This window comes from Pieris napi, chromosome 3 (assembly GCF_905475465.1).
Source record: "Pieris napi chromosome 3, ilPieNapi1.2, whole genome shotgun sequence".
In the NCBI taxonomy this organism is placed as follows: domain Eukaryota; kingdom Metazoa; phylum Arthropoda; class Insecta; order Lepidoptera; family Pieridae; genus Pieris; species Pieris napi.
Window position 1 is genome coordinate 2,577,439 of NC_062236.1, and position 15,400 is coordinate 2,592,838.

The following is a 15,400-nucleotide window of genomic DNA, read 5'->3' on the forward strand; positions in this document are numbered from 1 at the left end:
TATTATTCTTATGGTTAATTAAACTTTAATTTTAAGAAGCTGGGATTTTTTTCTGGAATCATTTAACAGAAAAAAACTGTAAAATACCTACAACAAAGAAAGATATGAATTTTTGAAACCTCGCTGGCAGAAAATATTGAAAAAACACAAAAAAATGTATAACTCGAAAACGACAAAAAATCGCGGAACATACATGGGGTATTTTCGTATAGCCCCAGGTGTGAGGAATCTAAAAAAAAATTATTGACGTCACTAGTTGGACCAACCTATATACACGTACATATTACCATCTTCTCTTGAAGACATCCAGAGAAACACTATCACATTTTTTTTTTGAAGTGGAATCTCGGTGTTGGCCTTTAGGGCCTTTACAGCTCAGCTCGGGCTGTTTTGGCGAGCTTAGCTCGGCCTGACTATCACGTACGGAATGAGGCAGCTTATTTATATGACATAATCGTGGTGAATGATTTGTCATAACAGCTAGAGGTATGTCGAGGGGTATTACGCTAAACTTCGCAAAAGTGAAAAGATGGTACGACAAGGGATTCCATCAAACAAAATACATATATTTTAATAACTAAATCAATTTTTCTTTAACGTGTTTTCCGGAAACGCGTTATTACGTCATTTACGTCAACGGGTACGTTTTCATTAACGTGGAGAAGTGCCAGTCCGGTTAGGCGATCTTCAACCATTGAAGATCTTAGCCATGATTTAATTCTGCGCAACGTAGAGAAAGACCTTTCTGCTGTCGCTTCGCTGACAGGGTAGTGTATCCAATTTTCCTATTAGGATACATATTGATGTCAAAATTTAAAATAAGACTATTAGACCAGTGCCGATAATTTTTGAAACCTAAAAAAATTACAGTAGGATGAAACCCATTAGAAAAGCAGGGGAATATGATCAAAATGAAAGGAAAAATAAATTACGGTCGATCTGAGGTCGGGAAGGGGTCGGGGGGGGAGTTTTAAGGGTAAAAAACGGTTTATCTCGATTTCCGGCAAAAGTAAAAGTCCTATCGAAGAAAGTTAAATGGCAAAATTGTAGGTAATAAAAAGATCTAAAACTTTTGTATTCACACATTTTTCACATAACCTCAAAATTTATGTGAAAAATTCAAAAAACCAAGTTTTTGGTTTTTTATTTTTATCTTTAACAAAAATATTTTTTTTTAACGAAATTTGGTCAAAACTTACCTTTCTATGTCCCAAATACACTGTAATTTATTTGATTAAAAATATTTATTTGTTCACCTTATTTTGAATTAATATCGAAAAAACACCCTAATTTTCAATCGAAAATTCTGACGTCAAAATTTCAGCTTTTTTCAAAAAGTTCTGGGCGTTACTGCATACGATTTTTTGCATTTTCTGAGAAGATTTACTATGGTAATATATATATATTTTTTTACCATAGGAAAGTAGAGATTTTAACGAACTGAAAGGGCACCAACTTTTTGAAAAAAGCTGAAATTTTGACGTCAGAATTTTCGATTGAAAATTAGGGTGTTTTTTCGATAATTATTCAAAATAAGGTGAACAAATAAATATTTTTAATCAAATAAATTACAGTGTATTTGGGATATAGAAAAGTAAGTTTTGACCAAATTTCGTTAAAAAAAAAATATTTTTGTTAAAGATAAAAATAAAAAACCAAAAACTTGGTTTTTTGAATTTTTCACATAAATTTTGAGGTTATGTGAAAAATGTGTGAATACAAAAGTTTTAGATCTTTTTATTACCTACAACTTTGCCATTTAACTTTCTTCGATAGGACTTTTAGTTTTGCCGGAAATCGAGATAAACCGTTTTTTACCCTTAAAACTCCCCCCCCGACCCCTTCCCGACCTCAGATCGACCGTAATTTATTTTTCCTTTCATTTTGATCATATTCCCCTGCTTTTCTAATGGGTTTCATCCTACTGTAATTTTTTTCACTTTTTATTTATTTTAAAGGCTATCTGCACTGGTCTATATGTTATGATATGTTGAAGTTTAGTCGTTCCGATTCCGATTGAGGTAAGGTCTAGCTAGACGTTTCATAGCGACAAGCGCGCGCAAGTATGGCGCGGAAAATTCAAATTTTCGATGCGTTCATTCCCAAACGTTTGCCATCATACAAAGTTGTTATATTATATAAAAATGAATTAAATATTGAAGGTATGTAGTAACATATAATCTGTATGGCGACAAATTTACATATAAAATCATTATGTTCAATTAGTGGTCCATCTAAGTCCTGCTCAGGGGGGGGTCATGACCCCCATGACCCCCCCCCTGGATCCGCCGTTGCCTCACATAGAGCTAATCAATGACATCTACTTTATTTTGTAGATAAATATATTTATTTTAATATATTTTCTAATTAGTTTGTAAAAAGTAATAGTTATGAACGATAAATTTAAAAAAGCTTAATAAGTACTTAAACCATCATGTATGTAATGATGGTATTTCATACTTGTGTAAAGCAGAATAATGTTTTTATCCAAAACCTTAATGTTATATCAATATATTTTATAAAAATATAGGAACCGAAATTGTACTGTGTTATCATTTATTATAAATTGAAGGATAGTCGAAATTCAATAATTTGAAAATGTCTGCACTATTGTGTCTTTTTATATCCAGGGGCCTTGTTGTATGATACACATGTAATATTCTTCTTCTTCAAAGGCAGAATGTATTTTTCTATCAGGAATTTTGAACATTTGGGGATCTCTGAAATTATTAGATTTATAATTTTAGTATAGTAGAAAAATACAAATATATTACAATATTTACCTATCTTATTTATCGTTTTTTGTTCGACTTATCTCTGCTGGAGACAAGACATGATCAAGACTGCATCGAAAAATTGGTTCTTGGATAAAAATTATATTTTTAATGCTAAAGTAATCAAAATGTTTACCTTAGATCATCTATTTAGTATTTACTAGACTCTTCGTTCATCTCAGCAGCATATGTTCTAGGTTTCGTCAATACCATATAATTTCTTGAGTATTGGAAAAAAGCGATAATAACCAACGCCGAGAAACCAATTGGTCGTTTCGTGCCTACATTTTCTTCGCCATCTATAGATATTATATTAAGTATTTTTTAATGGATTACATCATTTATTTCTTGAAATAGAGGTTTAAACTTTAAAAGTGGAAACGGGCCTTCTGTAACAATAACAAAGTTCAATTTCACGAAGCTTAATGTTTATATATATAATTTTTTTCGTAAAATAATGCTGTATTGATAAATATTATTTTATAAACTTACCCCAAGATACATATAGATTGTCCTATGTTAGAATATTTTCACATAAAAACAAGTTTTAACTTCGCTAAAAATGGCTAACTCACTGGTAAATGACGATTTCAGCGAGGGAAGAGCAACTTTTAATTTGACGTACAAAATGTACATTTAAATGAGATGAGATGTCAAATGGTATGTATCAGAATACCAAATACCAACAATTTTGGAGCGTAAGTGTAGCAGTGCCAAATTTTAGTTCCAAATGTGAACAATCTTATTTGAGCGGCGCTTTTGTCGCGGTTATTGTTTAACAGAATACCAAATTGTAACATGACACCGAAACGAACGATTTGACAGCAAAACTCAGCGCTGAGAGTGTGTGAAGCGAGTTACAGAATCGCAGGGCAGTTTATCTTTTTTTTAATATTATTAATTTTATTTCAAACGTCGACCATTTTGTTCTCTATTTTGTTTTATTAAAAATATTTTGTTTATGTATGATGAAAATTTTGACAATTTACTCTTTTTATAAAATAAAATGAGTCAATTGTCACGATATTAATAGACAACAACTTACTAGGTTACCTGCCTCCACTTATCAAGACGTAATGTAAAATTTCTTAACAGAATACCATGAGATTCCAAAAATTACGTCAGTGACGAAGGGAGCGCTGTTACTGCGTAGTGGACTCACGGATTAACAGTGAGTTACAGAATCGCAGGGCAGCAATCCGTGTTATAGTTTTGAAAATAAAACTGTTTACATTAAAATGTATAAACATTTCTCATTTCACAATGTCTCAGATCTAAAGACCAAACGTTTTATTCGTTTTATAACTGTTGGGTGCGATTTAGCTTGCGTTAAAAATTGAATTTGTCTTGCGAAGTGTCTAAATGATTGCACAATCTACTTCTGTCTGCACGTAGTATCACTGGCTTCATGGTCGCTTTGTTGTTATGAATTAAAGAGGTATTGAATATTCATATTATTATATATTCGTTGGTATAATTATTAATTAGTGCGTTAAGTGTTTGAACTAAACCAACCTTTTTGTTAGGGCACCTACAAATTCGGATTCAGTTTCATCTGACACATTTACACTCTCATATGTGAATCTTACCAATCAAAATTAAATATTCCAAAGGCCATTACTTAGACATACTTTCGACAGGTCTGTCCTGCTTTTTTATTACTTTTGAGTTATTATTTTCGCTAAAAAGTAATGCTTAGTAATAAATGTTTCATGTTCCCCACATCAATACTAACTATGCAAAAAACTCAGCTTTGACTTCTTCAAGCTATCTTAAATATGATTAAAAGGTGTATGAAGCATAGGTACCCATATCTCAAAATCACCTGCATCACCACATCCTCACTTTTACAATATCACACAACACAGCCAAATTAGTTACTTATTTATTGCTGTTTTCCCTTTTGTAAATATTTTAACCTTTTTGTATATATCCCTATATATATTTTGTATTACATCTTTGGCTATATTTTTAGTGTAATTATATATTATAAATACTGTACGTTAGCTGTAGTTACGAAATAAATAAATACATACAAAACATCTTATCCATGTGTGACATAAGCAATAGTAATTAATTGATTGTGATTTATATTTTTTTCAGTCTAAACTTCCTTCCTACAATATTTTTTGTAAAACAGGATATCGTGTACTTTCAAAATGCTTAGCACTGCTGTGTTATTAAGTGTTTATTGATCAAGTAGGTATGCCTGTTTTTTGGAACAGGCATTATCCTGTGTCATGGTCGTAATCATTTTTAGATTCTCGTAGATTAGATTGTATCTAGGAGTTTTGTATTTAGCGCTATTAAAACCTTTGTGAATAACTATTTAATAAATTATTCATATCGAAGTAATCGCTGCTAATAAATTGCTGTTTTAATGAATATTTAGTAAGCAATTGAATAAGGTATGTAATATAATAATGCACTATTCTAGGAAGTCTTAAGTATACGTGCTTTATCTGTATGTAGGACAAAATGTTATCATTTGCCTTATAGCCTCTGTTAGTTAGGGTGTAGCATTTATTGGTGGCCCTTGAGTTGAATGCCTTGGCAAAGCCCGAGGGCCCATCTTAAGGGCCGCTCTTAAGAGCTTGGGAGAGCTTAGGTTTTTTAGAGGATATAGGGTCTCGCTACCCCTGCAGCAGTTGAGGGTAGACCCAGGTCCACAGGCCTCGCGTCAGTCTCGACATCAATGGCGAAGGCCTGCATAAGTGCATTTTCACGTTCTTAAAAACCAAATTTATTAGATACCAATATACATTTTTTTTAATATAGTATAGTCAAAGTCAATAACTTCATTCATATAGGTAAACAAGTACACCACACAGTAAGTTATGAACGTCAGAAAAGAAGTAAAATTAATTCAAAATTTATATTTACTACCAGTTTGCAAGTCAAAGGCGTAGAGCGGGCAAGAAGAACTGGCAAGAAACTTTCCGCCAAATTTATAAAAAGCTTTATTGATTAATTTACGTTTAGAAATATAGAAAAAACGTGAGCCGAGAGGAAATAGGTATTGTTTATGTATTCGCTTTTAATATACGATGTTATAAAACAGATCACGTAATAACATCTCGTGAGAGTAATTACGTCGCAATAGATTGGGATTCACTAGGAAGATTAGCTTTGCATAAAAACATTAAGTGCAAGTGGTAATAGACCGGTAGCGATGATACAGGAAGATGCCGTCAAGTCATTGCAATGTTTCACAAGTTTTAGAATTGTATGTGTGTGTGTGTGTGTGTGTGTAGTTTAAGAATTAAAAAACCAGTGTTGCTACAACCCTTGGTTATGGCCTCAGATTTCTGTATTCAATTACATTTATATGCTTCTTTTCGTTATTTACGTGTCTCGATATCTAAGCACAGTGATTGATGAAAAGGGTTTTCACAGCGTTATAGAATTGAACAAGCGCGGTAAGCCTTTTTGAAAATTTATTGCCAGTTCTTTTTTTCCGTCCTACGTCCTTGATTTGAGAACTGACTATTTTTTCTTTGATGTTCATAAGTGTACATTGTGTTACCTATATAAATAAATGATTTTGACTTTGAAACTAAAAAAATACATAGTTACAGGCGCCTACATTTAGTACTTAGACCGCGCATTCCACGATGTTACGTCTACTTTGTGCTGCTCTAAGACGTAGAATCTTGGACGTTTACAGAGTATGTCTAAAAAACTGAAAGCCTTCGAGATCTGGAGTTATAGGCGTATGCTTGTATCTTGGACAGACCGCATACGAAATACAACCGTACTGGACAAAATGCAGAAGAACAAAGTGCTTATGACGGTTAAGAAAAGGAAACTTGAGTAGGGATTTTGGACACGTCTTAACACCAAAAAATACGTGCTCCTTCAACTAATCATTCAAGGCAAAGTGGCAGGTAGAAGGAGACCTGGCCGCAGTGTCTGCGTTGTCTCTTGGTTGAAGAATCTTAGTTTGGTCAAAGCACCAAGTCATTGTTCAGAAGCGTGGCATCCAAATTAAAAGTAGTCATGATGAACGCCAACCTTCAAAAAGAGATGGCACTATTAGAAGATGAAGCCTCTATTGGTATGCATTAAATAAAACAAGGCGTCACTTTCTGGAGTTGGTTCCAGCAAGAATTTGTAGGAAAACATTTGTATATATATTATATACATTATATTTATACACTATTAAATGTAAACAAGTTATTAAAATATGATCGCGCGCAGCTGCATAGAACCGGTTTTGAATAGCTCACCACGAAGTACAAATTCGTGATCTACCTATATTATCTATCTATGTATAGAGCTGGCAGTGACCGATTATGAATAATTGGTAAGATTGATTTATGACTGTTCGCTTGGACTTACTTGAATCGGTAAACCTCATGAACTTACAACCCTTTATTTATTTGTTTACAAATGTGTGGTTAAATTTCAACTAAAATATCATAAAACTGTATACAGTTGTTATTTTTATAAAATGAACAGAATCCTTTTGCTATAAATTCATCTTTTCTAAGTACATTTTAAAATCATAGTAATATATTACCCCCCCCCCCCCCCCATACGACACGACACATATAGAGCCTGGTACCCGAGATAATGTTTATATTACCGAATACTGTAAAAATTTCGCATGCAATTTCGTTGGTTCAATATGAACGATGAAAGTAGTGAAACTTTTTATTTCACGACCATCGCCGTGTCATATCCTGTCTATTATACTTTATTGGTTCTTTGATGTTAGGCAACTGCTTTCTGTATTTTTCCAATCCGAAATCTCCAATAAAACGCCATGATCATACGAAAGAAAATTACTATACATAATTTATGAAGAACTGAAACGAATCATAAGATGTGCTTGACCGCGAAGTTACTTTTAAAAATGTTTTTGAATGTTTCCTAACATCGATGATTCATGTATGTTTTAACAATGGAAGTGAACAATACGTTGGAAATCCGCTGGCTTAGAAATCTTTACATTAGCATTGCACTTAGTTCTGTAAATAAAATTTATATACAACGACGAAAGCCTTTGTGAGTATGTGATAGAATAGTTTGGATGTCTCCTTTTAATAAATTGATAAAATAAAGATAGATAAATAAAAACAAATTTTTAAGGGACCTTATGATCCTAACATAATGTTCCTCACAAACCAAGAACCATTCTTGACATGTCACTAAATTAAATATTTCAGTGACGATTGATTGATCAACTAAACGGTTTTATTAGAAATAATAAATTTATTATTAATTATTATTGAAGTGAAACTTCTTTAGGCACATGAGGGTAAATTTTTTACGAATGAAACGTCACGAAGATGTGCAGCGTTTTTGTCGAAGAAAAGGAGATCGAGAAAAAATACACGCTATTGGTTGATGTATTCGCTTAGTAGTTACATATATGAACTATATATGGCAATTCTGTTGCATAACGTCTTGTGCAGTAAATGCAGATTTTTTATTAATTTATATTATCATTAGCACGTATACAGTGTGTAGACAGTGTGAATATAGATATACAAATACATGAAGTGATCATATTCTGGTACATGATCATCTATCGGGGCTTTTACCTTAGTAATAATTAACTTACTTTATTTTTCTTATGAATTTGTTTGAAAGGTTTAATGAAAACCTACACAGCGTACTGCTCGTGTATCGTCAGTGCCCCGTCTTGAGACCATCAAGAAAAACGACACTCACTTCCCCAAATACATATTTAAATTGTAGTACATGTATTGTTATTTTAATTATTATTATTAATCAATTTATTATTATTAATAATAAATGTTATACCGTAATGCTGGATAATTTTTCCACCTCTTCAATTATTATAGTTATCACAAGTATTTGAGTCGACGATATAATTCTACGTATTTTTAAATGAAAGTGTGTAGAAAACGGCTAACCCACTCGTTTGACTGTTGACCGTGGTTCCACCCACAGCTACTAAATGTAATTAAGGCGTGATCCCAATTCACTACCCACTATTGTAATTTGTTATCGTTTAAACTGAAAATTACCAGTGACAAATAAGCTTATAATTATAACTATCGAATGTCGTTGTGTCCCTTATTTCATTTCACCTAATAAATGATTGCCTAATTGATGCATAGATAATATAGGTATATCATGACGATCTAATTCCTCGTAAGTCATCTCTTTTATTCAGCCCGAACAAACGAAATTGCAAATTTAATGGCTACCAAATTAAGATATATTAATCCCACTACGGCCCGCGTGGATTTGGTGTGATTTAGCTAGGCTTTTTGAGTTTTTCAATTTTCACCAATAATCGTTACTTCAGTAAATTTAGGAATACTTTTTTGGAATTTATTTTTTTTAATTTAAAAACCACATAATGTTTATCAATCTCTTACTAGTGAAAATAGTACAAAAATCCGTCCATAGGAAATATTTTTTTTTTAAATCCTTTGTTTATCTAATCCGTGTTAACTATTTTGGTGATATGTCTTTCTTGCAGTCAAGTTGCAGTATTGTCTTTGCGTTATAAATAAATCTCATAATATTATATTAAAACACATTTATACAGTATTTGGATTCGTATGGATTAGTATTTTTCATATAAATTAAGATACATAAAGCCATAAATATTGAGAAAATCATCTAATGCTATATTCATTTCAGGAATCGAAAATAGTTTTTTAATAGACACGTTGATTATTAAGGCATTTGTGTAAACACAAAATTAGTATGGAAAAATATGAAACGAAAATAAACTTGAAGGATCATAACTTTAAACTTTAAAATTACTATTTATAGTTCATAGTCCCTTTCCCATAAATTACGTTATTATCTCAATGAATAATTTCTCTGATGTAATTTAAGGTTTTGTCGTGTGGGTATTGCGTAGGTGGCTTATATATATAAAATTAATTTTTCTTTAATGAGCTGTCATTGTGTTAATGATAAAATATTTTATTGCTAAAATGGTAAGGAGATTGTAGGTTGTGGCGCCACTAAATATATTTAAAGTAATAATTAAAGATATCTACGACTTGCTTTGTGGCCAAGCCTATATGTCGCATGTTCGTTTCCGTCGAGTATTAAAGCAAGCATTTTTTCAGGTTGGCACATGATCTAATGCCTATTCCAAAGTCAAATTTCAAAAGCCACCTGCCACGAGGCCCAAAGCAAAGCAAGACAAAATCGAATACGTTTTTGACATATGGGAGTCCAGACTCAGAGATAAAAGTTTCGACCCTGAATCATTTTTTTTAATAAACATGGGCAAATCAGTCAGGAGGCTCATCTGATGTTAAGTGATATAGACACTCTCAATGCCAGAGGTTGCGCGAGTGCGGCCGGCTTTTAAAGAATTTCGTGAAGTCAAATTGGTTCTGTGAAAATCTTGACGTTAATCCCTTTCAAGTAATTTAAACTTATAAATAAGTACTCTTATTAAATGAATTCTCAAAAAGTGTAATATATATATAATTTAGTGTGAAAATAGAGACATAATATCTCTGAAGGTTTTTCTATACTTGTTAGGGACAAAACTAATTGTACCTACTGGAAAACGCAAATTTCGAATAATGTTACCTGTAATTTGCATTTATTGCTAACAGCGTGGTGTGAATATGACATTTAAATTATCATAAAACGATTCTCATATAAAGTTCATGGCAATTTAACACAAGGACAACATAGGTATTTAAGCAATGTATTAATTCGATAAACAGCTACTGGAGTGATATTCAAAAACTTAATTATACGTAGGTCACGTTTATATTAGGTCCTTACATATGAAATCGGCGTTTTGTCATACTGGCCACTTTGACCTTAAATATATCCTCTTTGGTTAGGAATTCCAAATTCAATTTTTTACAGCTATTTACTCGTGAATTTGTATTTCGAAAACCATGATTCATATCAGTTGCCCGTTTCAATTTTTTATAAAATGGAAATCATGAAATATCGCGTGCGTTATTGACGCGTACGAGTTCCACAATGGCAAAAGTGCATAGATAGCAATGGTATGTAATGTATACTTTGATTGATTAAATGTTCTATTTAAAAAAAAAGGGCGCGTGTACTTATGTACGCGCTTAAGAAGTTATACTTCTTTGGCATTATTAAAAATAGTTTTTGATTGCATACAAATAATTAATTACAATTAAATAATCAAAGACTGAAAAAGGAGTCATTATAGTCAATTAAGTTCAGTTTATATTTGAAAAATTAAATAAATATTTTTTTATTATTATTCTCTTATATTAAGTGTAACATAAATTCTATTTAGTTAAAAGTATATATTATTATATATTTAGAACATCTCTACCAAACACTAAGATGTATGCATGTATAGCTTTGGCAGTATTGCACAATATAAAATTAATAAATTTCTTTGAAAAAATAATTAAAACTCCTTATTTGTTTAAAAAGTAAATGACAAATGTCATTATGGTCATTCAAAATTCTTGGCATACGAACTTCACGCATATTCTATTTCTTTTTACTTGTAGATTGTCTTATTCCTATCTCGCTCGCGCACGCTATAATCACACTCCCAATTTTGTGTCACAGGTGCGCGCGCATCGTAAAATTTCACTCTCATAAATTTTTCATAACGCGCCTAAAGAAGTATAACTTCAAAAACATCCACTTTTGTTCCTCCCATACAAAACGCCAATTTCATATGTAAGGACCGATTTCCGATATTTGAAGAGCCAATTATTGCCTTGTCTTCCTGAACAATTATCATTGGAACTGATAGCACTTAATATCGAATAGCGTGGGCCAATTGTTTTAAATTTATTCTAAACAATTAATATTTCATTAAAACCTCTTTTGTGTCACATAAGCCTATATTTGACCTTCGTCGGGTGAATGGTCAGGCAGTGTGGGGTACAGTCGGAATGCGAATTACTTTGCAGCTATTATCTTGGCGCGTCTATTATCTGTGGTAATTACTAAGGCTTGATTATGATTTCGCAATAGCCAAGATTTTTTAAGATATACCAAATACCTTAGTAAATGTTTTGTCCTGTTTATTTATTTACAAAGTAACATAAGAGTGAAGAAGACCAACAGGGGTTAATTACGTTTCGGAATAAAAGGTTAGGTCACTATTAGACAGTTTATTTTAATTCAACTATTTGTGATGTTTGTATATGTTAAATTACAATTTATGATTGTGGTAAAAACTAAAAAAAATTAAGCTTTTCATTATTAACTAAAATGTATATAATAAACTTAACTTATATTAGGTTACATAACTTGTGTTAAATTATTTTCATTTTTGTAAACGCGTTTTTAATATACTCAAGTTATTATCGTAGTGGGCCGCTAATATGAAATTTGTATGAAAACTATGTCACGTATAATTTGGTTGAAAAGCAGTTCGGCAAGTCGCGGGTGAAATGGTCAAGTGGATTGGAAGTAGCACAGCACACATCAGTGTAGTGGTATTGGCTAAATATACCTGTTTTAGTAGAAATTGATCTGAGAAAGTGGAATTATATTAATATGGTAGGATTTTTTACTGCCTTCGTAAGTAAGACAAAAAAGAATTACCAATGCTATGATATCAAATTGTTGTCATTAATTACGATGTAAATAGCCTAATGTGGTACTTAAAGAAGGTACTGGAAGAAGGAACCAAGAGTAGAATGCAGACTTAAAAGTAATTATGACGAAGTAAGTGAAAAATGCATTATCAAAAATTGGTTAAAAAATATCATTTTAAATTAGATTTTTTTCTTTTGATTTTTAAGATTCATATTTAAATGTTGTGTACAAAAATGTATATTTAATGTTTAAATAAAATACATATGTTATACAGTGAAACCTGGTTAAGTGAGACATCAAGGGACCTGCAATGTCGTTTCACTTATAGAGGTATTCCACTTACCCAGTGTCTCAGATATACAGGCATAAATAAATATCTGTCTCATTAATAGAGGTGAGAATACAGGTTATTTCAGTTATAGAGGTGCGATCATTAAATAAAATAACGTGTTATGTATGTAAATGAGTTTAAATTTAAAAAAATTAGCGTGTCTTCCCACTTTTATAAACGGATATTAACTTCAGTTTTTCACGTAATGATAACGATTGTAGATTTCGTTTTGGCATTTTTCAAATAAATATCTGTAGATAGTAAAGCGAAACTAAAACTGAAGGTAACTGAAGCTCAAAATTACTTACGTACTTGGAATTACGTGTGGAATTTGTGGGTAGAATAAGAATGAGTAAACAAACAATGTTATCTCAGTTACAGAGGTTTATGCATATAAAATTTACTCGCTGTCTCAGTTATAGAGGTAACTATGATGATAAATCGAAAGAACAAATCCCAGATATAGAGGCTTACCTCGTCCCACTAACAGAGGTAATTCAGTGCCAAAGTGTTGGGACCTCAGCATGAGTTCCAGTTATGGAGGTTTCTCACTTATCCAGGTCCCACTTAACCAAGTTTCACTGTATATATTACCTTTAATACTGACGCGGAAGCATCGTACATTATATAAAAAATAACTCAACACCTGGACCGATACTAAAATTCTACTAAATGAGAAACGTATATTTATTTCCGTATACTCACTTAAAGTTAACTCCTAGACTTAAAACGGTCATGAAAACTGTTCATGCATTTTAAATTTTTCACTGTAACTGTTAAAAACTAGCTCCTTGTTTGGTATGTTTTTTTTTTTTTTAATAAATTTTAATATTGATCTACATATATATCCCTAGTGGCCTATGTTGGCCTAGTAGCTTCAGCGTGCGACTTTCATACCTGAGGTCGTAGGTTCGATCCCCGGCTGTGCACCAATGGACTTTCTTTCTATGTGCGCATTTAACATTTGCTCGACCGGTGAAGGAAAACATCGTGATGAAACCGACATGTCTTAGACCCAAAAAGTCGACGGCATGCACTCGAGGCTAATCACCTACTTGTCTATAAGATTGAATAATGATCATTAACTACATAGACATCTGAGGCTCAGACCTAAAAACGTTGGCCACTGATTTACATTTTTTTTTAGGGAGACATCCCTAAGAAAAAATATATTTTTATTATTGTCTTTCATATATAAGTATGCTATGAAAAATTCAGTATTTATAATTTCTTCTTCAATGTGTTCTTTCATGTCCCAATTGAACTAAAGTTGTAAGGTTGTTGAGCAATTTAATCTAGATATCTAGCTATGTCATTATGTGTATGATAAGTTGACGGAAGAGGATCAACAGATAATGATAAGACATGTTACAACATCGTTATCATTACGTAACTTCATCAACGGAGCTACAAGATCAGAGTTAAATATAGTACAGATGAAGTCGAACTATATTTAAATGCTTTTTACTCTTACATTTAGTTACTGTACTAAACCCTTCATTATAGTATGAATGTTTTTCAAATTGAATGATTTGCAACTGTACTTGAAGTTCTGAAGCTTGTAGTCGGTTTATAAATAACAGGACCAAGGTCTTTAAAATTAAGCTTTTTATACATCTGTTATTAAGTGATACCGCCTCATATGGCTACATTGACAGAAGGCTCGCAAGTGCGTAGCCGTTATATATGTCATAAGACTTTTTTTTTCATGAAATATAAAAAAAGGTTTAATTTTTATTTACGCAGTTTGATAAACTGCCTCGTGCAAAGCAAATACTTGTGGTATTAAAAAAAGAGCCTACTCCTCTCTCAACGACTGCCAACCCATATATTAACAAGTGTCAATGGGCTGTGGTGGTTGGCAACTTAGTTTCAAAGATAGCCATTCCTAAGAAGATACATACTAACAGTATGTATTCTGTTTACCTAACAGTTAAATGTTATGGTTATTAAGATAGAATTAATAAATTCGATACATTTTTTTAATATAGACCATTGCCCTGGTTACATATTTACGATACATATAACACATACATCTAATAAAATTTTAAAATAAATTACATCTTAATTAAGAATGTAACAATTTCGACAAGTTGTAATACTATTTAACATAGAACCCGGCAAATGCATTATACTGAGACGCTAATTAAAAGTTTTAAAAAGCTCGCAACAGGCTTCATCTCTACAACTACCATATCGAGATACGTAACCGGACTCCCGCTATTGCCTCCCATCTATCTCCCTCGCACTCATTACTGACGAGATAGGCGCTACAGCCTTACATCTGTCTCTGTCGCACCTGCGAAGCCTGTCGCTGGCGCCCGCGACCCGCGTACACGCAACTTACAACTGCTCTACGAACGCGTTCAGACGCGTATACGTTCGAAAATCGACAAAATTCGCGCATTTTGGATTCAGTGCTAAGTGATAGTGTTACTGTGGAGTGATTAGTGACGTTTTTGTATGTGGTTGCCCTTGCGCTAAACGTATGTACTATGTCTCCGATTGCGATAGCATTCAGGGTTGCATTCCGTGTCTTGACATTAATTATTTCGTAATTATCATAATTATAAGCGGTATTGTTCATAAAACCCACTCAAGACACTTGTGTCAACAAATTCGCCAAAGTATACTCCTACGGATTTTAATGCTCTCTTTGTCCTATGTTACTCCCACTTTTATTTATTTCATAGTATTAAGTTATTGCTTGTAAAAAAGTAAGAAAGTGTAGTTTGTTAAAGTCTATTTTGTTTCCTTAAGAGAAACCAAGCCCGCGAAACCGCGTAGG

The 15,400-nt window shown here is 32.4% G+C and overlaps 1 protein-coding gene across 4 annotated transcripts in view; it reads left to right on the plus strand.

Annotated features, from left to right (window-relative positions):
* Positions 1 to 15,400, plus strand: part of LOC125063340 — a 78,486-nt gene that overhangs the window by 46,208 nt on the left and 16,878 nt on the right. Inside the window, exon 1 of one of the 4 annotated variants that reach the window (XM_047669745.1) lies at positions 14,947 to 15,098. The exons of 2 other annotated variants lie outside the window; for them this stretch is intronic. The gene's annotated coding sequence lies outside the window, so the exon portion shown is untranslated. Of the gene's footprint in view, positions 1 to 14,946; positions 15,099 to 15,400 lie in introns of those variants that run through there. One more of the 4 variants, XM_047669747.1, reaches the window with a different exon arrangement.